The 24,184-nt window shown below is 36.6% G+C and overlaps 1 protein-coding gene and 1 pseudogene across 2 annotated transcripts in view; both read left to right on the top strand.

The window, feature by feature from the left end:
* The window catches only part of DGKB (diacylglycerol kinase beta), a 743,388-nt gene that overhangs the window by 558,613 nt on the left and 160,591 nt on the right, over window positions 1–24,184 (top strand). The window lies entirely within an intron of this gene.
* Window positions 6,653–7,812, top strand: LOC101548092 (transcription elongation factor A protein-like 4; annotated as a pseudogene).

Raw genomic sequence — 24,184 nt, forward strand, 5'->3', positions numbered from 1 at the left:
ATTAGGCGCTTTGGCCAGGCCCATCTCCATGCCAGGGTAGCACATAACTTACCACTTGCCCTGGGTCCATCTCGTCCCCCATTGGGACCCTGCTTTTGAGGGTGCTAGGAAGTAAGGCCAGCTGAGGCTTAAGTCAAGAAAGCAGATGCCCGGGAATGAATAATATTTGAAGCCAATTAAATCCCATGTTACCAAAGCATATTAATAAATGTCTTTCTTTGTCCATACAAAAAGGATATTGTTTTAAGGTAAACTATTCAAAAGACATAAGAGAGGAGAAAGACAATATTAACTTACACTGTCCTAGCAAGGTCTGACCTTACAAATTAAGAGTTTGATTAGAGGAAGAGCAGATAAACTGATAGAAGTGGTTACAGATAAACAAAGGAATGGGAGTGACTTGGGAGCACTTTGATGGGCTTGACCGATATACCTAAGCTCCTAGTGGCAAGGGGAGCAGGACAAACCAATGATATCCAACACATATATACATATATATTTATAAATTTTCTATAAAGGAAACTTGTACATATATGATAGTTTTACCATTTGACGGTGATAATTTGAAGCTCATGATATACTCATTTTCAGGTTTAGAAAGATAGAACTTTGGGTAAGCTTTAAGCGTTGCATAAAGCTGAGGCAGGTTCAGTACCCTATTAATGGTTTCCCAAGCACTGAGTGAGGAGTAATCCCCAAGAAAAAAGTGAGTGTGGCCAAAAAAACAAAACAAAAACAAAATGAAAAGAATAAGAAAGTGTAAACTTGTAGGATCGGAGAGGTAGTACAATGGGTAGGGATTTTGCTTTGCATGTGGCTGACCCTAGTTTGTCCCCCAGCAACCCATGTGGTCCCCTATACACCACTAGGAATGTTAGAGATCTCCATTAATAAACAGATAAAGCTGTTCCTTGAAAGAATCAAACTCCATTTTCTGCCTTAATTGTATTTGAGCTATGTAAATGTGTGGTGCATAAAACAATAAGCCACTGGAGTTCTACTGCTATGATTTTCGTTATCATAGCAGTAGAACTCTAGTAGTCTTTTATTATATACTGCTTCTTAACATATCAATAGTAGCTTCTTGGATGTTATTCAGTCATTCATGTAGAATTATCAGTCCCTCCACAATGAATAATTATTATCGTGGCTTAATAAAAATAATCATATCACTCTTCCTTTAATAAACTGTGAATATGTAAACTCAGGATTGCGTGTGTATGTGTGTGCATATGTGCCTGTTTTTAGCAGATTCTATCTACTATTGTGCAGTACTGGTATTAATCAGAATAAAGAATTGAGGCCTGAATGTTATAAGGTGATAATCATTTGAAAGAAGACTAAAAATCTCCATGGATAAGCATGACTAATTTAAATGAGCTCTAGGGAAGATTTTTTAAAAGTTCAAAAGTCTGATGAGTGCCTCACTGTTATTCTAATCATCCCATAATATGGCACTAAATAGCTATCTCATTTCATCCTTTTATTTACAAAGCTGTTCCCATTATCATTTCATTTTACCTGTTCAAGCTTTGAAAGATTGCTCCTCCTTGAGAGATTCATTAAAAGAGAATAATTATATTATATTTCACAGTTTGGCAGAAAGAAAATATATCTTTGAACAATTCTATTTCCCTGAACATTTCAGAATTGAAGACAGGTCTATTAAGAACCTGCTACCCTTTTTAAACATGTCAAAGCTAGCCATTAATACTGAAATTAGTAATTTGGGTCCTGATTTAATGATAGTACCAACTGCTATTTGTAGAACTTAATTTCTGTGAATGAAACAAACATTTTTTAAATGACGGATAACAAAGCATTTAATATTTTGTGTGGTGATTTAAATGCATATTTCTTCTTATAGTGTTAGCCGCATCATACTGTTTCCCCCATAGATTCTTGATAATAAATATTTTGGTATCCAAAACACTACATAAAAACATGTTTTCTTAATATTGGCATTCAATATTTCTGAGCATCTTGTTAAAAAAGTAATAAGAGAAAAAAAACAAGTTCAAAGAACTTTCCCATTTTATATTTACTTTAGCAAAGTTTTGTAGAATTTGTGGTTGCCTTTTGAAATTAAAAGTCATGAGTAGAAATTATGACTTGAAAATAAGTCTGAGACATTCTCATTTTTATATTTGATAAGGTCATAGATGCTGAGTATACAAAGAACTGCTATAATTCAACAACATAAAGGCAGGCAACACAATGATAAGAAATTCCTTGAATATGTTGGTGCTTTGAAATAATCTATCAATTCTCACATGCATGTATATACTCAGTTTAATTTTAAAGCTGCCGTTAAGTAATTGAGTGTTAATAAAACGTTATGCTAAACAGAGATGTTTTCCTACCTCTCGATACCTGAAGATATAATTACTATTTTCTTCTCTGTGAGTTCTGAAATTGCGGTCTTAATGCAACGTACCAATCAGGAAGATACCAGAATGCTTAACAGGAAGCAATGTATCTTTTTCACAGGATAAGTAAAAGATATTATTTGATTTTAGCAATACAGCATTGTTACCAAATTTGATAGCCATTTTATATTTACAAGATTTGAAAGATCGAGGAAGTATGAAAGAGTAGAAACATAATCAGGTCTTGATGGGATCTATCAGTCAGAGAGCTTCTTTGGGAAGGACTGGAGATCTTTATCAATACAAATTCAAAAACACTATCTTCAGAAAGCGATTGTCACTTTGTCTAAACTAAAAACATCATCACTTGTATATGCATGTGTATTTTTATTGTTTACAATTAATTCTCTGGTAGAGAATTCATCAGTTTCAACACACAAGTTTGCAAAGATGTGAGTGTTATGAAGGGTAAATGGTCCACTCACCAGAGCCTCCTCAGGTAAGTCATATATACCAGAGTCCTGCAAAGATTTTGCATCTCCTGGATCTCAAAGAAGGTACTTAATTAAGAATTACACACTGAAGAGAAAGCTTATAATGTCAGGAGAGTGGCAAAATCTTCATCACCTCTCAGCCCCGCAAGAATTTATGAGTTACACATAATGGGATGAGACCCTATGAATGTCATCACTGTGAGAAACATTTTAATTTACTACAAACCTTCCAAACACATCAGCACATAATGGGAAGACTCTGAATGAGGAATGTCGAAAGCTTCATTGTATCACTGTATCACTGCCATCCTGTTGTTCATTGATTTGTTCCAGCAGGCACCAGTAACATCTCCATTTGTCCTAGCCCTGAGATTTTAGCAGTCTCTCTTTACTCATCTTACCCAACGGTGTCACATTGGAGGCTCTTTCAGGGTCAGGGGAATGAGACCCATCATTGTTACTGTTTTTGGCATATCCAATATGCCACAGGGAGCTTGCCAGGCTCTGCTGTACAGGCAGGATACTCTCTGAGAGGGAGAACTACACAATACGAGCTCTGGGAGCTTTGTTTTATAGTCTCTGAATCTTGGCCATTGATGGGATTATACGGTGCCAAAGGCAGTTTGTGGGTGTGACCGCCTAGCTACTGGAAAATGGGGGATCTGTGTGGAGGAGGCCCAGTCCGTATCCAAGCAGGCTTGGATATCTCAGTCCCGGGTACCGCACACCTGGGTTCCTCTGCAATTCCTTCATGTGTGAGGCTCGTCTGAGTGTGTGGAGAATGGCCTTCAGCATGGCTGTAACTGGGTTCTGGAGATCTTCGGCTGCCAGGGCTCTGCTCAGAGCAGGGAAGGAAACTCAACCTACCTTTCTCCAAGAAAGTCGAAAGCTTATTCCCTTAAAATTGTGTTGTGAAAGTGATCAAAAATCCTGTAAATAGGAAATGGCAGAAATCGATAGATGTAGTTATTCAGGTTTGTTTTTGAGTGAAAATTCATAGCAAAGCAGGAATCTTTTAATTGTTGTAAACATTAGTTACGAAGGTTTTTTGGCCTTGGGAAGTGTTCCTAACAAGAAGTGGAATAATTTCTGTTCATCTTACTTATGTAGAAACAATACAAGTAAATATTCCTCTCTATTCCCTCTATTTGTACTACAAATATATTAACCCAGATTTTAAATAACCAGTTACATAAAATTTGGTCTGGAGCAATAACACAGCAGGTAGGGTGTTTGCCTTGCACACAACCAACCCAGGTTCGATTCCTCCACCCCTCTTGGAGAGCCTGGCAAGCTACCTAGAGTACCTAGCCCACACGGCAGAGCCTGGCAAGCTACCCGTGGTGTATTCGATATGCCAAAACCAGTAACAAGTCTCACAATGGAGACATTACTGGTGCCTGCTCAAGCAAATCAATGAGCAACAGGATGACAGTGACAGTGACATAAAATTTATCTCATTTTTTATTTGAATTTCTAGACCAAGGACAATAAATGTTTTTGTGTATGTATTTTGTTTTTACTTATGTGAAACTTGACATAATTTTAGTTTAAGACTTTTCTGTTGTCTTTGAGTCACACCCATGAGTTCTCAATACTTAATCTTTGTTCTGTGCTCAGAGATCATTCCTCACAGGACTCTGGGTTCCATGTGTGGTGCCAGGAATTGAATCCAGATCAGCTGTATGTAAAGCAAGTGTCCTGCCAACTGTGCCATCTCCCGCCCCTTGATTATAACTTTCTAAAAAAAACAGTAACTCCTTCTGTCCATGACATCCATAGTATATAATCATGACATAAAAATTATTAAAATTTATTTTTGAATCCACTGCTGCAGAAACCTGGATTTTCTGAAATAGTGTCTCCTCATCCCCTTTAGTCTTTATAATTGACTAATGTATTTTGCATCTTTGTTTATCTCAATAAATTCTGTATTTGAGTTGCTAAAAAAAATAGCATTTATGGGAAGACCATTAAATATCATAGTCATCATTCTTTTCTCACAATTTGACCTTTGCTCACTGTCTTTGATCTGGATTGGAAATTAGGCATGAAGTACTGAGTTAACAGTGAGACATGGAGGGGTATGGGGGAATATTGGTGGTGGGAAATGTACACTGGTGGAGGGGTGGATTTGGGGACATTGTCTGACAGAGACTTGATTGTGAAAACTTTCTAACTATCTCACTGCGACAAGGTGATTCAATAAAAAAATATTTTTTTAATTAAAAACAACCAAAAGAAGTGAAACATGTGGCATGAAGCTGCAAGGCAGTTTGCTAGTCATCTAAATACCACTTACATGAACTAGTTCCCTCTCTGGCAGCAAATTCCACTGATTTTTCCAACTCCACTGATATTATGGGCCCTAATGCTTTTCCAATCATTGAGACCTTGAGTTTTCACGTGGTTCTTCTCTGTACATTATGCCACTTCTATTCTATAACATCAAATGGACCAGTTTCTCTTCTAATCTATATGATTTCTGTAGTAAGCATCCCATTTTCTAATAGGAGTTTGGTTTCATTCTGTCCAGACAGATTTTTATAAATGAGGCTACAATGCTAGGAAATATGCTTCCATTGTCACAATGTTAAGCATCAGTGTAAATGAATTTCATGTCTGTGGCTACACCAGTGATTGGAATAAACATGTATGAATGTACTTGGCAGTTTGCATGAGGTTTGTGTTGCAGATGATGGCTATCAAAAACATAAAGCCTGGTATAGTTTAATTACTTTCAGCTTTGACATGTGATTACCTAGTTCTTCATTCTTTTATCCTTTTAATGACTCAAAAAATTGTGCATTTAATTTAAAAATATTGATCTCAAAACATTGTATCCCTGAAGGCTCTTTAAGCAGATTTTCAAATTTTTTTCATAATGAAAAATTATTTTATATCATATCACTTCATCAGAGGGGACATCAAAATAACCCATTCTGGAGAAAAAAATGCATCCTTTTTTAATCAGATATGATGTTTAATCACTGTATCACTGCCATCCCATTGTTCATCAATTTACTCAAGCGGGCACCAGTAACATCTCCATTCATCCCAGCCCTGAGATTTTAGCAACTTCTCCTTACTCATTTTTCCCAAGGATTGGAGGCTCTTTTCAGGGTCAGGGGAAAGAGACCTGTTATTGTTACTGATTTGGCATATCGAATATGCCACGGGGAGCTTGCCAGGCTCTTCTGTGCAGGCCAGGTTCTTCTCTCAGTAGCTTGCGGGGCTCTCCGAGAGGTATATACATATATATATATTTATATTTATATAAAGATCTATGTTTATGTATAGAAATATATTTATATTTATATATGTATTTATATATAGAAATATATATACATATTTCCCTTTATGATGATGTGTTGTGTGGTCAGGAATATGTTCACTCATGAATGAGTCTTGGCCTGAGAGTGTGGAAAGCTGCCTGGAGTGTGGCGATGGTGGGGTAGTGGAGGTCGGCTGCTGGGGCTGGGTCCCTGGGGTGGGGAAAACTCTCACCTGGTGCAGAGTCTGGTGGCATGATTATGGGGGCCTCATTTTATGCTAATAACAGCATTTTATGGACGATTGATACATTCTTATAATTGTTTTCATTTTTCTGTATCTATTATGAGTTAGTGGTACAAAGCACTTAAATATCTCCCACATTAAAGAAACTATAAATATCTCATTTATTTACTTATTTGTTTATTTATTTGTGATATGGGGCCTCACCTGGTGGTGTTCAGGGTTTACCCCTGGCAAATGTATCTCATTTATTTATTTGTTTAATAATTTATTTATAACCGGTCCGGGTGCCCGCCCTCCATCCCTGCAGTCGCACCCGGATCCGGTCCTCAGAGTTAATTTTCACTCCAGTTTCTTTAAGATCTGCCTGTCTGCTGCTCTCAGCACACTGCTAGGCCAGCAAAAGGGGAGCAACCTGTCCAGAATCCCTGCAGGACTGGAAAAGGAGGAGAAATCTCAACATGGAAAAACTCTGCACTGAAAATGGAGGAAAATATGAGAATCAAGGAAAGATGGAAAATGAACACCCTCAGGATGCAGGAAAGCCAGACATAACTTCTGTTCTGGAAGACAAGGAGAAGTTAGAAAGTGAGAGAATGACAGGAGATGGGGAAATGCAAAAACACAAGGAAAAGTTAGAGAGTGAAGTAGAGCCAGAAATCAAGGGAAATGGCGAGAGTGGGGAAAACCCAAAAGGAGAGCCAGAGAGCCAGGGAAAGCAAAAAAGTGAGGAAGACTGAAATAGTGAGGGGAAAAAAAAAAATAAAAGCCAGACAGTGAACCAAACGATGCAGGAAAGTGTCCTGCTGAAGATGAAGTACCCAGGAAAACCAAAAGAAAAACCAGCAAGAGGCTAGCTCAGTGCCTCAAGGAACATAAAGAGGCTATACATGATATGCATTTCAGCAATGAGGAGATAAAAGAATTTGATGAGTTGGCTAGGGTGGAGGATGAGGTAAAGAAAACCAGACATAAATTGGGTGGGTTTATGTGGATGCAAAAAAATTTATAGGACCCCTTCCACCCAAGAGGCTCAAGGGAACTCATGGGTGGCTGTAGGGCCCCACAAAGGGGCTTTGAAGACATACCTCTTGTATAGTGCCCTTGGCAGGCTTTCACCAGGCCCTGGGCTATATAACCTTATGCAGATATTTTCGGTGTCACTCTGGTCTTCCAATTAAAGCCATCTATGATACAATCTGCTGATTTTCATCCATTGCATGAAAAAATGTTGATGGTGCATTATAAAATTAAAAAGGAAACAGTTTGCAGAACCAAAAAAATAATTTATTTATAAATAAATAAATAAAGAATCTCTTGCCCGCGCGCCTGGCTGTCTTCCCCGGGGCCTCCTTGGGGGGATGGACTCCAGCTTCCCTCCCCACCCCGAGCAGAGCTCCCAGTGGCCGAAGACCTCTGGAGCCTAGCCACAGCCATGCTCAAGGCCCCTCTACACATGTTCAGATGAGCCTCACACATGAAGGAGCTGGCAGAGGAACCCAGGTGTGAGGACCCGGGGCTGAGACCTACAAGGCTGTTCCGATCAGGACTGGGCCTCCTCAGCCCAGATTTCCCATCTCCCAGTAGCTAGGCAGTCACACCCAAGGACGGCCCCCAGCGCCCTGTAATCCTGTCAACGGCCAGCATCCAGAGACTTAAATGCCAGCTCCCGGAAGCAATATCTTATAGCCTACTTCTCCCTCTGGGAGAACTTGTCAAACTACTGGGAGTTTCCTGCCCACATGTTAGAGCCTGTCAAGGTCCCCTTGGTGTATTAATATGCCCAAACCAGTAACAAGCTGGGTCTCATTCATCTGACCCTGAAAGAGCCTCCATTACGGCATTGTTGGAAGGACGAGTAGAGAGAGGCTTCTAAAAACTCAGGGCTTAGATGAATGGAGTTCTTACTGAGACCGCTTGAGAAATTTGATGATCAACGGGATGATGATGATGATGATGATGATGATGATGATGATGATGATGATGATGATGATGAATTCATTTGTGGTCTGGGACCTTACCTAGTGGTGCTCAGGGCTTATCCCTGGAACTGCGCTCAGGTATTACTTCTGGCTGGCTCAGGGAACCATATCCAGTGCTGGAGAGCAAACATGGATTGGACACTTGCAAGGTAGGCACCCTACCCTCTGTACTATTACTCCAGTCTTCTATTTATAATTTTAAAGATATATAACAATATGCTGACATAGTAACAGATTTATTTATTGAGTTGTGAGTTAAATGCAGTATTTTGTACATCTTATTTCTAATTATTATTTTAAAATTTTAATCATTGAAGTTTTCGTTCATTTTATTAAATAAACCTTTTGTTACCGTGGCATATAAAAGGGTGATAATTGTATTTTTGAGACAGTTTATTTTAGGGGCCAAAGAAGCAGCCCAGCTGTTAAGATCCTTGCCTTTCACTTGGCCAACCAAGGTTCAATCCCTGGACCAAAGACACTCCTCAGAGCCTCACCAGGAGTAATCCTCAAGCAAAGAGCTAGATGTTAAGCCCTGAACATCACCATATGTGACCCCAAAACAAAATAAAAAATGGATACACTATTTTATATTAATTTTTAGAATTTTTATTTTTACCATTTTACTTCTGTGTATTTTGTTACCTTTGTAAATGACAATTTTATTAATCCATGATTATACAAGAACAGTTCAAAAATTTCTTAAAGGATGCTTTCTTTTTTGATGAAAGGAATGAGGTATTATTATTATCATATATTTAAATTTAACTTTTCACAAGAAATAATGCAATTATAATGAACAGTAACACAAACAAAAAAGAAATATATGCATCTTTTAGCCATTAAAATTAAATTAATCTAAGTAAGAAAATCTAACCTTTATATTTCTAAAATATAACCTTTTCTTCAGACTTTAAAAAATCAGGGTATTTATTGGGGAGTGCTTAAATAAAACTTTTTGATATACATATATTGTGACATAGTATGTAATTGCATGGCTGTGTGTATGTGCATGCATTTGGGTGTGGGCATGTGTATGTATGCTGATACACTTATTAGAAAGGGCCAATAGAAATGAAGATGCAAAAATGACCCATGAAGAACAATAATATTTGAACACAAATAAGCTTTGAGGTTCCAGTAAATCAGAAAGCTAGAACATTGCTTTGGGCAGGGAAGGGAGGAATTTTATTTTTGTTTTTACTATAGAAGAATGAGAAGACTAGGTGTATCTTAACTACAAATCAGGGACTGAAGAATACGAGAATTAAGACAAATGCCCCTGGTGGTGGGAAATAGACCCTGGTGAAGGGATGGGTGTTGGATCATTGCATGACTGAAACCTGACTGTGTAATCACCGGGCAGCTAGGGGATTCCAAGGCACTTTCTCTCTGTGTCTCTGTCTCTCTCTGTCTCTCTGTCTCTGTCTCTATCTGTTTCTCTCTCTCTCTCTCTCTCTCTCTCTCTCTCTCTCTCTCTCTCTCTCTCTCTCTCCATCTGCATTCGGTGGACTTGGGCCACTTCTCCACCCTGGATGGCCAATGGCATGGGCAGATGAAGGGGGAAATGAGGCTGCCAGGCTGGTTGGTTGATCAGTTACCATTTATTCCATTCTCCACACACCTGTTTCAGTCCCACTAAGCTCCTCATTCTAGTCTCACACTGCCCCTCATTCCTGTCTCCTCCTGTCTCTCCTGCTCATCTCTCTGTGCTCCCTCCTGCAACCACTTCTCTCGTCTCCCCATGAACCTGCTCCTGCATTCTCCCATTGCATTCTTCTCTCTCTGTCCCCCTCGTTAGTCTCTCTGCGCTCCATGTTGCTGGCCTGGTCTCTCTTTAGTAACTCCCCAACTTCCCGCATTTGGGGTAGACACCAAACCCCGTTGGTAGCACAATCAACATATCAAAAAACCTTCCTGATTGCTGATCAGGGTCAAGGTAGGGAAAAGTTTGGGGTGGGTGTTTCTCCTCTCCTTAGTCCAATAACTTAATTAACATCTTAGTTATCATCTTAATTCTACTTCTTAATGTTAGTTATTTTGTATGGACATAGTAAGAGATACATTAAGTTTGTAGGGTGGCTCTTCTGGGGACATCTCACTATAGATTTCAGACTACAGTTCTCAGGACAGATTAATCTTTCCTAACACTAGCAGGGTCTTAATCTAGATGTTACTTTTTGGATCATGACAGAATTTGTCTATGATCATGCACTTAACTTATAGTTAAGCAGTATGGCACTTTGGCCAGGCCCATTTCTATGCCAGGGTAGCTCACATCTTGCTCTGGATCCATCCAGTCCCTCATCGGGACCCTACTTTGGGGATGCTAGGAAGTAAGGGCAACTGAGGCTTAAGTGAAGAGAACAGATGCCCAGGAGTGATTATCATTCAGAGTCAATTAACTCCCAAGTTACAAAACCATAGTATTAACTGTCTTCTTGTGTCCATACAAAAAGGACATTGCTCCGAATTAACTATGCAGAGGACTTAAGGAGAAGAGAAAAGCAATATTTACAAGTTAACAGAGTCTGATTAGAAAACAAAAGTGATTCCCTGGTTGTGGAATCAGAGCACAAAGAAAGAAGTTACAAGTAAACACAGGAATGGGAGCACTATGGTGGGAGTTACCCAATAAACCTAAATTCCCTGTGGCAAGGCGGAAAGGACAAACCAATGTTATCTTACACCTGGCCGTTTATAACTACATATCTCACCATGACTCAATTAAAAAAAAACACTTTGAATTGAAGCAGTTATTTATCATCCTTTCCAACTAAGCAGAAATTCCTATTGGAATATTTGCAATAAATCTTTCCAAGTTTTCATGTGATTGTAATATTTTGTTTGTCCTGTTTAGTTTCTTTGGTATCTGGTCTTCTCTTTTCTTACTATAATTCTCACAGTAGATTATGAGCTACAGTGTTTGGTTTTTTGCACTATCTTTGATAGCATGTCTTCTATTGTTCAACTTTCTTATGAAAATTTTGTAAGAAATAAAGACTAAGATTGTGGTGGCCTTAGTGCAGATTCCCTAGGAGATGAAAAAGCAAATTGTCCATGAACACCTCCCATTGGTTTTGCAGCAGAAACCATGTCACCTCAGCAGCCTGTTCAGATTGTACCTGCTGCTTTAAATTTCTGTTCCCTCTTGGCGGTACAATGCATTGTGATTCACAAAACTGTTTATAAGAGCCCATTCTAAAGTGGATTGTACAGGAAAGTACAAACTGCCTAACAAATTAATGACATTGTGAGGTTCTGCCTGCTGGGGTGAAAATAAATTGTAAAAGAAGACCAGGGACAGGTAATAGGTCCTAGCTAGGCTGCAGACCTCTTTCCAAACTGATGCTGACCATGTGCCAACAGAAGTCGCAATAACTGTCAACAAGATTTATTGCGCTTTAACACAGACTGGGGTTTGGTGTGGCTGGTGAGGCTGAAGTAGTTCTATGATTTGTTTTAAGTTTAGTGCCTCCCAATACCGAGCCAACTCTTTCTATGTGTCAGGGATGCAGCTTTCAGTCCAGTTACATTTCTTGGGGAAAATTTTACATGGCCTCGAGACTGAATTTTAATTTGTTTTTAATTTGTTGTTATATGTTTATTGTTCTTGGAAAGGTTGATACTATATTTTAAGTGAAAATAAAAGTTAAATAGAATTCAATGTCTATTTCTCATAAAATGCAAACAATAAAATTATTATTCATGTCCTCTTTCATTCTGAGAATAAATTTCAGTTGCATCAGACCCATTGTCATCTTCTACTACGGATAACGCTGGAATAGATTATACCTTTCAAACTAATTTGTCATTTTTAAAAATGTCTGTCTGTTGCCTTGTTTTCATTGTTTCTAATGTCATATCTTCAGTCTGGCTTCTATATATAAACCTTTCACATGTATATATAAAATGTACGTAGACTCTACTTTTTCCATTAAGGATCAGTGAATAAAAAGATTTATGCTTTTTCTTAACACGTCTTTCCTCAACCTAACTCTTTTCTTGATTAACTGATGGTTTCTGTCTTCATTAGAAATTGTGTAGGTTGACAAATCTTCGAAGGCTGAGTCAAATGAAGCTCTGTTCTTGAATTGAGTGCATTGATTATTTTGTACTTGGTTTAAAGCCTCTATTTTTATTTTTTTGTTTATATCTGATTTTTTTGTGTGTGATGCTCAGAATGAAACCCATAGACAGAAGCAAAGCATGGTCTCCAGTGAGCCATATTTCTCCACTCCCATTTTAAGTCTGTTTCCCCTCCTAGACTGTATGAATTTTTAAAATAATTATTCATAACAAGCTACATATAGATACTTAATACACAAATAGCAAAGGATCTCATGTGAACACACACAAAAAAGTTAATGTGCACCTAACTCATATTTACCTACTTAATCTGTGCCTAGTTAATCTGTTTTGTGACAACTCTCCTCAGTCACTCTATGCAAACCCAGTTCACCTTTAGTAATTGTCAGACACACTGAGCATTGTACAATATCAGAACTTTTGTAGTGCTCTTCCTTCTACAGGAATAGTTTTAAGTCATATCTTCACAGAGTTTCACATACACTCTCACTTTTTTGCCACTTAGTATTTAAATACTCTGTTTTGGGAGAAGCTTTATTTGCACCACCTATCTGAAAGCATCAATCATCTCTATCCATCCCCTAATCTCTGCCCTAGCATATGCTAGCCTTTAAAAATACCTGAATATCTTAATGAGTTCTCACGTTTATACAAAAAACTGCAAACATAATAGGTGTGATGAATTTTGGCAGACTGAACACTTCTCTGTGATGTCTTCAAAATAGCTCAAAGGTGAATTAGAGACATAGGGGATGAATTCAAGAGGAACAACAGAAGAATAACAATTTAATTTTAAGTTTTTCAATCACATGCACACTCTATATCCCGGTTTCTACTACTATGATTGTGTGTCTGTGAATTTCATGTAAGTAGAATACAGCATACATTCATCCATATATGGCTTCTTTAATTTCTTATATTTTCAGTAATTGATAGTATTTGTTGTTTGAAAATTATCTTTTCCTAGTAGAATTTAAACATTTTATTCCTATGAATATCACTGTACTGTTCTTTTAATGAATAGTTTAACTATATAGAAATATATGTAAGTATATATATACATATGTGTACATTTATGTGCATATATATTTCATATAAGTACAGATTGAGGAATAAAATTTGGTACATCATTTAGTTTATGCGTGTTTAACTTCAGTAGATACTGATTAAAGTGAATGTGTAAATTTATACTCCTCAATCAAAGTAACAACACTGCCAGTTGCTTCATTTCATCACCAGTAGTTTACATGATGAATCTCTTTATTTTTAGTCATTCTAATATGGTGCTAAAGATGAATGTTACTAATGAATAATGTCACCAGATTATTAGATAAAGAAAGTCTCTTTGCCAAAGACTTTTTATTTTTAATTGATTTCTTTTTTCATTTTTAAGTCATTTTTCTATAATCAATGGGATTTACCTACCTACCTAGTTATATAAGAACTAGATTCCTATTGGCTGTTTGCTTTACAAATACATTTTACCACTGTGTAGCTTTCCAATTCATTAATAATGTATCTGGAAAATCAAATTTCCTATTTTAATGAAATTTTATGTTTCATTTTATTCCTTTTTTTATTAAATTTTTCATCTCGGGCTTGTTCTGTAAAATTATTTTATATATCCTTCATTATTATATATCATATTATGAAAAACATATCAGATTAACTTTTCAATTTTTTTATTTGTGGTTTAAAACTAAAGCCAAGTTACTAAGTACTTTTACAAACAGGTACTGAATTTTATCAAAATTTTGTTATGACAATACAATTTTTTTTCATCCTATGGATATGCTCCTTTAAATTTCCTTTAAAATTTTTATGTTGGGGCCAAAAGGGTAGTACAGTAAATTAGGTGTTTGCTTTGCAGGTGACTGATCCACATTCAATCCCTGGCATCCCATATGGTTCCCTGAGCACTGCCAGTATTGACTCCTGATGCAAAACCAGGAGTAACCCCTTACCATCTCCAGATGTGGATGTGGCAAAAAAATATTTGTGTACCATTATATACACCCGTATTTATGTTAATGTCTAAGGAACACATTAACAAATCACTGCAACAGACACCATCAATGCCAACAGTCCTCCACCAATATCTCTAGGCTCATTCTCATATTCCACTTCCCTTAGTGGACTCATTTCCATAGGCAGGTCTCAGTGTTCATTAATATTGTTTATCCCTTTGATGTGTATTTGCAATTGATGTGAACCCAATGTATATTTGAATCTGTTCCACAAGTGAAAAGGAAGTTATTCACCAAAAAAAAAGCAAGAATCAACCTTTGAGAGTCATCTTTTTTTTCTGAAAGTCAATACACAAGATGTGCTTAAGCTCATCTATACCTGATAACACAGCTCCAAAATGTGACAGTTCTACAAATGAATATGTGATAGTTTCCACAAGTTGTATTAAATTCTTTGCCTTCATCAGGTTCTAGTAATTTTGAACATAGTTCATAACAGTGGCCGTACTATATTTCATAGTGATATTCAGGAAGTATTTTAAGGGTTTCTCCTTCATCAGTTTAGTCTTTGCGTTAGTATTGTATCTTCCTCTTTCTGCCCATAATACATGTAAGCATTTCCTAATATGAGTGGGAAGCAGACCAGAGTCTTTGACATGAATATGTGAGGGGTTTTTTTTTTATTATTCATGTGCTAGAACAAAGGCTGGCATTTTGCAGGCTGTTGCCATTGTCTTGCTTACCAGTGCCTACTCGGAAGATGCTGCCTATACCAGACCAGCTTTTGTTGAATCTCTGCAAGTTACCCACTGTAGTAGAACCGTCTATTTGGTATTACTCTAGATCTTCTATCACCCCCAGATGTAATGTTAATGGTTAATGATGCATTTTTATTTTTCTTTATTTTTTCTGTGCCAGGGCTTCATAGATGCAAAGTATGCTTTCTTCCACTCTGTATATTCCTAGCCCTTCAAATATCATTACATTCTAAAATTCAGGAGTAACTCATGTTACTTTATTATGGATTATATTCCCATAACAGGAGATACTATCCTTTTCTATTCCCATTCATATTATATTTCTATTCATATTTCATGGTCTGCCATGCATGTGACCAACCCTGGTTCGATTCCCCCGGCCCTCTCAGACAACCCGGCAAGCTACCGAGAGTATCTCGACCGCACGGCAGAGCCTGGAAAGCTAACCGTGGTATATTCAATATGCCAAAGGCAGTAACAACAAGTCTCACAATGGAGATGTTACTGGTGCCCACTTGAGCAAATCGATGAGCAACCGGATTCATATTTCATATTCTTTCTAAGTTAAGCACTCACTTCTATGTTGCTTTATCTCTGTGTTTGTGAACTGGAGCGATAGCACAGTGGGTAGGGCTTTTGTCTTGCATGCCGCCAACCCAGATTTGATTCTTCCGTCCTTCTCAGAGAGCCCAGCAAGCTACCGAGAGTATCATGCCCACACGGCAGAGCCTGGCAAGCTACCCATGGCGTATTCGATATGCTAAAAATAGTAACAAAAAGTCTCACAGTGGAGACGTTACTAGTGCCCGCTTGAGCAAATCGATGAACAACGGGGACGACAGTGCTATCCACTTGATAATTTTCTTTGTTTTTTCACTTGTTAGTGAGAGCATTTAGAATTTGTCATCCTTCTGACTCACTTAACTCAGGATGATAACTTCCAGTTCCAGCCAAGTTTCAGTTACTACAAGAGTTCATCTTTATTTTATCTCAGCAGTAATCTATTATATTACACTAAGGTTTTCTTAAGAATTTTGTTTTATTTTGTAAACTGTATTATAGTAAAGGTAATATGCTTATAATAACATTAAAATACTGATGTACAATGCTACTGCCTTATGTGTTCTCTGGTTTGAAGGATTCAAATCTGTTTATTGGCATGCGGGCTGTGTCTACATCTTGGCTACTGTAAACAGTGCTACAATTAAGAAAGGAGTGCAAATATCTTCTCAAATTAATGCTTTTATGTTCTTTAGTTTTATATATATATATATATCATAGAATAAATAAATGGGCCATATGGACACTCTATTCTTAATTTTCTAGAGGGTCTGCACCTTTTCCAAAGATACAGAACAAATTGGCATTACTATCAATAGTAACAGGGGTTTTTACCATTGCCTACCAGTGCTGATTGATTTTACCAATCAGCCTACCAGTGCTGATTACTACGAAACCTTTTGACTGCGCCATTATCACTTCTCTCCCATTTTATTGTCTTTTAGATTTTGTTATTCCCTTACAAAGTTTTTTTTTATGTGCCACATATCAGAGAAATCACTCTGTGTTGTTCTCTCTCACTGTGACTAACTTCAATCAACCTGTTACTCTCCAGATACATCCATAGCAGAAAATGGCATGACTTTATCTTTTCTTTCTGCTAAGTAGTACTTTAATGTGTGTGTATAAGTACCATAATTTCTTTATCCAGTCACCTGTTCTTAGGCACATTTTTTTTTTTAGATTTTTGGTTATTGTGAATAAGGACTGACTGAACGCAGGAGTGAAAATGCACCCTTGAGGCATATTTCAAAAGGAGTGTATTTGTGGGTTTGTTTAGAACCTCAATTGCTAGGTTTTTTTTTCAATAATGACCATATTGACTTCGAAAAAGCAGGATCAGTCAGTCAAGTTCCCCACCAACAGTAAATGACAGTCTGTTTTTCCCCACAGTCTCACCAATTTGGCTTTTTGTTTGTTTGTTTTTTTGCTTTTTGGTTTTTGATGAGTGCCAGTCTCTGCAGTGAGGTGATAGCGCATTACTGTTTTGATTTGCATTTCTTGATGATTATTATTAAAGAGCATTTTGTCATATGCTTGGTCATTGGTGTTTCATCTTTGAGGAAGTTTCTGTTCATCTTTTCCAATTTTTTGACAAAGTTAGATTTTTTGGTTTTTGCTTGTAGAATTCCCCAGTGCTTTATATATTTTGGATATTAACCTTTCATCAAATTAATCGTGGGTAAAAGTATTTTCCAGTCTGTGGGCTATCTTTATATTTTGCTCATCATTTCTTTGAGGTGCAGAAGCACCTTAGTTTATTGTAGCCTCATAAGAATTTGTCAAAGCTTATGCTGTATTAGTGGCATTTTATTATTGAGGATTTCTCTAGCTTTGATATCGTATAGAGTTCTAGCAACATTTTCCATACCTAATGGATTATAGTCTGATATCAAGGTCTTTAATCTATTTTGACTTTATTTGTGTTCAGGCTGTTATGAAGACATCTGAGTTTTTTTTTTTTGGTATGCAGCAGATGATTTTTCTCAGTACCACATGTTGAAGATTCTATAATAATTGATTGATTCTATAATAATCTCTTTCTTCTATTTTATTGTGTATGTATATGAAAGCTATAGACATTTGCTACCCTTATTCCACAGAATATATTTTATTTTAGTTAAAGATTAACTGGCTATCTACCTCTGTACCTGTCTTTGGGTTTTCAATTCTCCACTGATCTGAGGATCTGTCATTAAGCCAGTACCAGACAGTTTAATTACTACTGCCTTGTAGTACAGTTTGAAGTTGGACAAAGTGATGCTTCCTATCTTCTTTTTTCCAAGGTTTGCTTTGGCCATTCATTGGGGAGAGGGGTGATGTTATTGTTTCATATGAAATTCAGGAGTGTTCGATTTATTTCTTTGAACAATGACAAGGGTATCTTTATAGGGACTTCATTGAATCTGTATAATGCTATGAGGAGTATTGCCATTTTGACAGTTTTTATCCTGTCAATGCATTAGCAGGAGACATGCTTCCATTTCCTCATGTCTTCTTTGATTTCGTTAAGAAGTGTTTTGTAGTTTTCTTTGTGTATATCTTTAAATTCTTAATTTAAACCGATTCCTAGGTACATAATTTTCTGAGGCACAATTGTGAATGGGAGTGATTCTATAATAATCTCTTTCTTTCATTATGTATGTGTAGGAAAGCTATAGACCTTTGTATGTTAATTTTGCAGACTGTCACTTTACTATACAAATATGTTTTTCTAGGAGCATTTCTGTAGTCTTAAGGTTTTTTTTCTGATTGTAGTACCATGTCAAACAGTGAGAGCCTGACTTCTTCATTTTCTATCTCATGCCCTTAATGTCTTTTCTTGCCTAACACTATGACAAGTAATTCCAATACTATATTGAATAGAAATGGTAAGAGTGTGCAATCTTGTCTTGCCTCCTTTGATTCCTATGTTATTTAAGAGGGTTTTTTTTTAATCATTAATGAGTGCTTTCTCCGTGTCTATTGCTATGATCATGATTTTTAATTTCTGTACATTAATGCAGCACATTATTTGATTGATTTGCATATATCAAGCCATCTTTATATCACTGGTAACACTTCCACTTGTTTATAGTATATTATATATTTTAAAATGTTGAAAATGATTTTCTAATATATTGTTGAGGAACTTTGAATCTATGTTCGTCAGGGATATTGGTCTTGTGTTTGAGTGTGTGTGTGTGTTTGTGTTTGTGTGTGCCCCATTTGTTTGCCTATAGTGGTGCTTGCTTCATAGAAACTGTTTAGAAATGTTCTGTTTCTTCAGTTTCTTCAAAGAACCTACAAAAATTGGAATTATTTCTTCTTTAAAGTTTTAAAAGACCAACTGAATGTAATAAATTATTATGATCATCTTTGTAAAAATAAATTTTAAAATAAAAAATGGTTTAAAAAACTCACTAGTAAATCCATCTAGGCCTGGCTTGTGTTTTGAGGGACAGTTTTGATTTTCATTTTGCTTTGCTCCATCGTAATAGAACTGTTCAAGTTTTCCATATCTTTCTGGTCCAGCCTTCTGAGTTTACAGGAGTCCAAACATTTATCCATTTCTTTTAGGTTCTCCTGCTTAGTGTCATAGAAATTTTCAAAGCAATGCCTCATAGTCCTTTGAATTTCTGAAGTATCTGTTGTGATATTACCCTTTTCATTTCTAACTTGGTTAACTAGGATTCTCTTTCTTTCATAGTGACCCTTGCTCACAAAATTTAGATGATAAACATTCTAAACTTTAATCTTACTTGATGGGGATGACATTAAGTCTTCAAAGTAGTTAGGATGTTATTTTTAACAATATGATTGTTCCAATTATGAACTAAGAATGTTTCCTTTCCTTTGTCTTTTATTTCTTTGTTTTATTTTGTTTGGGGAAACACACCTGGCAGTGTTCAAGGGTTATTCCTGATTCCACATCAGGAATTACTCTCAGCGTTGCCCAGGTGACAATATGGAATGCTGGGGATTGAACCTAGGGTGGCTGCATGCAAAAAAAAATGCCCTCCCCACTGTACCATCTCCCTGGGCCCCTTGTGTCTTTTATTTCTGTAATATTGATTCATGGTTTCCTTTAATATGATACTACTTTGATAATACTCATATAGTAGGTATTGACAGCACAATTGAAAATGTGGTAATGATTTTTTCTCTTCTAAAACATTATTTTCATATAAAAATGCAATATATGGGCCAGAGAAATAGTACAGCAGGTAATGTGCTTGCCTCACATGTGCCCAACCCAAGTTCATTCCCAGACACTACACATATAAAATTATATTATATTATATTATCTCAAATAATGATTCTTGACTTTTTCCTTCCAATTTCCAATATGAATTTCTACCAAGATAACTATCTCACACACAATTTCTAGACCTTAGCTGATTCTGAATCGGCAGAAACTGATTTTTTAATTTTTTTTAATTCTGAAACTGTATATGATATTGAAGCTAGAGACTTTTTTTTCTTTTTTTCTCAGACTCCCCACCCATTCCTTCTCAAAGCTAGAGACTTTTTTAAGAATAATAAATGCTCTTTAACACTAGAATCATGAGACAAAAAATACAACAACTAGATCTAAAATGTGCCTGTCAAGGAGTCGGGCTGTGGTAGGAGAGAACATGGGGACATTGGTGCAGGGATGTTGACACTGGTGGTGGGATCAATGCCGGCACAGAGTATGTTTAAAATTCAACTATGAATAAATTTGTAAATCGTGTGTTTTAATATTTTTCATCTATGATGATTTATTGTATTAAATCTACTGTATTTATTTGTAGTTGATTTGAGCAACTTTAATTTAAAGCAAAAAATTACTCTTTTGTAAACTGATTTAATACAATGCAATTTAATTAAGTACAATAATTGTATCAGTTTACAAAAGGTAATTTGTTGCTTTAAATTAAAGTTACTCATATAAACTACTAATATTGATAATTTTTCATCAGAGAGTAGTTCATTTATAAGTTGGCATTCAGTAGTGTACATGGTTGGGATTTATTTTTTATTTACATTTTGGTCTTTTGGCCACACCCAGCAATATTCAGGGTCTACTCCAGGCTTTGCAATCAGAGATCAATCTTGGAGAGGTTGGGTGACTATATGAAGTGATGGGTATCAAATCTATATCAGCTGTGTGCCAGGCAAGTGCAAATCTGCCTTGCCAGATTTCTTTATTACTAAAAATTTTCCAGGTGCTCTTTTCCTAGATGCATATATATGTGCACATATATATGCATCTATATACTAATATATATCACTTCATTTGTATCACTTGTTATCCCATTGCTCATCGATTTGCTCGAGCAGGTGTGAGTAACTTTTCCATCCGTCCCTGTTGTGTGCTAGTGTAGTGCAATGGCATCTAGCTCCAGGAACATGAAGAACATCAAACCATTTATTCAGGGTTTTGACAAAGAAGTCCAACCAGTTAAATGCTCATCTTTCATTTAGAAGACCCTCTAGTCTTTAACTTTTATTTGATTACTCAATTAATAAGCTCACTCGTAAGTTAGAAATATGTTTAAACTAATACTGAATTACTTGGATATAGCACATATTATCACATCTTTACTGTAGAAGACTAGTTGAGGTCTGAACTGATAAATAATTATAAGGTTTTTAATATTATTGAAGCACTCAATTTTAAAAATTAGAGAGAGGTAAATTTGGGATATCAAATATATATACTACAAAGCAGATTACATCTATATTCCAAACACAAAGAAATTCTTTATCAATTCTTACCAGTAATACTATGTGCCAGTATCTGGAAGTGCAAATAGGAATAATGAAAGAAAATTTAAATCAGTCATTAAAAATGAAATAATTATAAATGATAAGTTTATGTACTTGAACACCAGACTGGAGCAATAGCACAGCAGGTAGGGCATTTGCCTTGCATTGGGCCAACCGGGGTTCGATTCCTCTGACCCTATTAGAGATCCTGGCAAGCTACTGAAAGTATCCCGCCCACATGGCAGAGCCTGGGAAGCTTCCCATGGCCTATTCGATCTGCCAAAAACAGTAATAACAAGTCTTACAATGGAGACATTACTGTTGCCCGCTCGAGCAAATCAATGAACAATGGGACAACAGTGCTACAGTGCTACTTTGAACACCAAATCTTTCTGAATGTATCAGGACAATTAGAAAATATAATGCATTAAACACATGTTTGAAGAATTAAATTAATTTAGTAAGCTGAGAAGAATGTAAAAATTGTTCCAGATTTCTTGGATGTCAAGAATACACATTTAATGAACCAAAAAATTATAAAATAAAGTAAAAACATAATTACTTGATTACTGGATTTTTTCCCTACCAAATTATACAGAGCACAAGATCAGGGAACATATCACTGTTGTTTCCTCTTGTATTCTCAGGATGGAGTCCTTTATTTAACTCTCTTGGCTAAACTATTTATTAAGAATTCTTAGATTCATGTATCACTTGATTAAAGCCTAAATATGAATGATTGTACCATTACCTATTTTATTGTTATAATTCCGGTTTCAACCTCTATGTCCCCTGCCCACCAAAAAAAAAAAAATTAGTAAAATTGAAACTCCAGCCAAACTCCTACAACACTACAGCATTAACTGCTTCTTAAAAGTAAAATGGATTCATTAGTCCCACCTCTGGTTTGCACCCAATGCTTCTAATTGTATCCCTCTCTTGCTCATATTATTTATTTCACACAATATTAGGTATTTGTTTGATTTTAGCCTATTTAATTTGTCTTGCTCTACTCAGTATGAAACATAGAGAGCAAGGGAGAAAGAACTGGGTGTGGGAGGTAGGTTCTTTTTAAAATTGGGAGAAAATTGGATCATTCCAGGTATAGGAATAATTTCTTTTAAAAGCATAACTGCTTTAGAGTAAATTTTAAATACTTCTTTGAACCATAAGCTTTAAGGTATAAAGAAAGAAAAATAAATCACTTAGATTCCATGTCAGTCAAATGAATTAACGTAATCTTCAAATTTAAGTCCAAGAGTTAACTCCTATGTAGCTCAATTTTGCTTCTTAACCCTTGAAAGTCCTTATGCTTTTGCACTCTGCTATTCTTACACAAACTGGTATTAATAGTTTGAAAAAATTGAGACTCACAAACGAATCTCCGAACCAAGCAGCCAGATGCACAGATGCCTCCGGACTTTGCAGTAGTCCACTTTTGTCAGGCTACTCCAGACAGGAACAGGTGCTGTCCCCCTGCCTGCCCCTTAGGAATCTCTGCAGCCGCCATCTGCCAGAACTCAATTTAAAGCCCAGGTATGCGGGAGCAGTAACAGCAAACACCAGGTCTCACGGAATAGGGGAGGAGCCAATACCTCTCATCCCCAAGCCCAAATGGGACCCTGAGGTGACGCCCACAAACACTTCCAGCTACTTATTAAGCTCATTAATGGCCATGATGAAGAGGCACACAAATGAATCTCAGAACCTAGCAGTTCACTACAGAGATCTCTCTAGACCCTAATTATTAAAATTTTAGAATTCTAGTAGTGTACAGCCATGAGAGTGGCCAAACGACATCATCTGCTATCATAACAAGCAATACAAAACAAATTGTCTAGCATTGCCTTTTCGTCAGGTTTGAGTGGTGACAGAAAAGTTCCAAATAATAATGCTGGGACTGGTGTTGAAATATTGAATGCAATCAAAGTAGAGAGAGAGTACTGTGAAAATTGTCTGCCACACAGGCAGGGGAAGGGTTGAATTGGGGGGGTTATTGGGGATTTTGGTGATGGAAAATGTACACAGGTGAAGGGATAGATATTTGTTCATTGTATGACTGAAAGGCAAACATGAAAGCTTTGTAACTGTATCTCATGGTGAGTCAATTAAAAAATATATTTATTGGTAATTCTGAAAATCAAACTCAAGGGACTTGACAATCTAGACATTCTATGAAAAAATTGTGGCACTACTGCTATTAGTAGTATTATATGATGTTTATTCTATAAAATTAGCATGATATAAATTCTTGGTAAGTTAGGGACTTGAAATTATTCTGCGATGATCTGTTTGAGCAGGAAATTTCTCAAGTCTCTGAAGTTTGTGGCAATTATGCCACCTAATGTGTATAAACCACTATCCTATATATAAATGCTCTCCTTAAATAGAGAAAGCTTTAAATTTCAGTTGCTTGGAATTGAAATTTGGAAATATATCCAGTGAAAGAGGTTGCTGTCTTTAGAATCGATTCATTTTAAGCTTGACTGTCCAATTCCCCTGCCATGACAACCTCAAACCTAACAGACCCTAACAGAACAAAACAGACCTAAATTTAAAATCAGGACTGTATTAAACACACACACACACACACACACACACACACACACACACACACAAAACCACAGGCCAGAAATTAAGGTTCATACCTTTCTTGATTTGATCCCTGACACCATGTGGTTTTGAAAGCTCCCAACATGGTGAGGTGTAACCTGG

Source organism: Sorex araneus, chromosome 1 (assembly GCF_027595985.1).
Source record: "Sorex araneus isolate mSorAra2 chromosome 1, mSorAra2.pri, whole genome shotgun sequence".
NCBI lineage: Eukaryota > Metazoa > Chordata > Mammalia > Eulipotyphla > Soricidae > Sorex > Sorex araneus.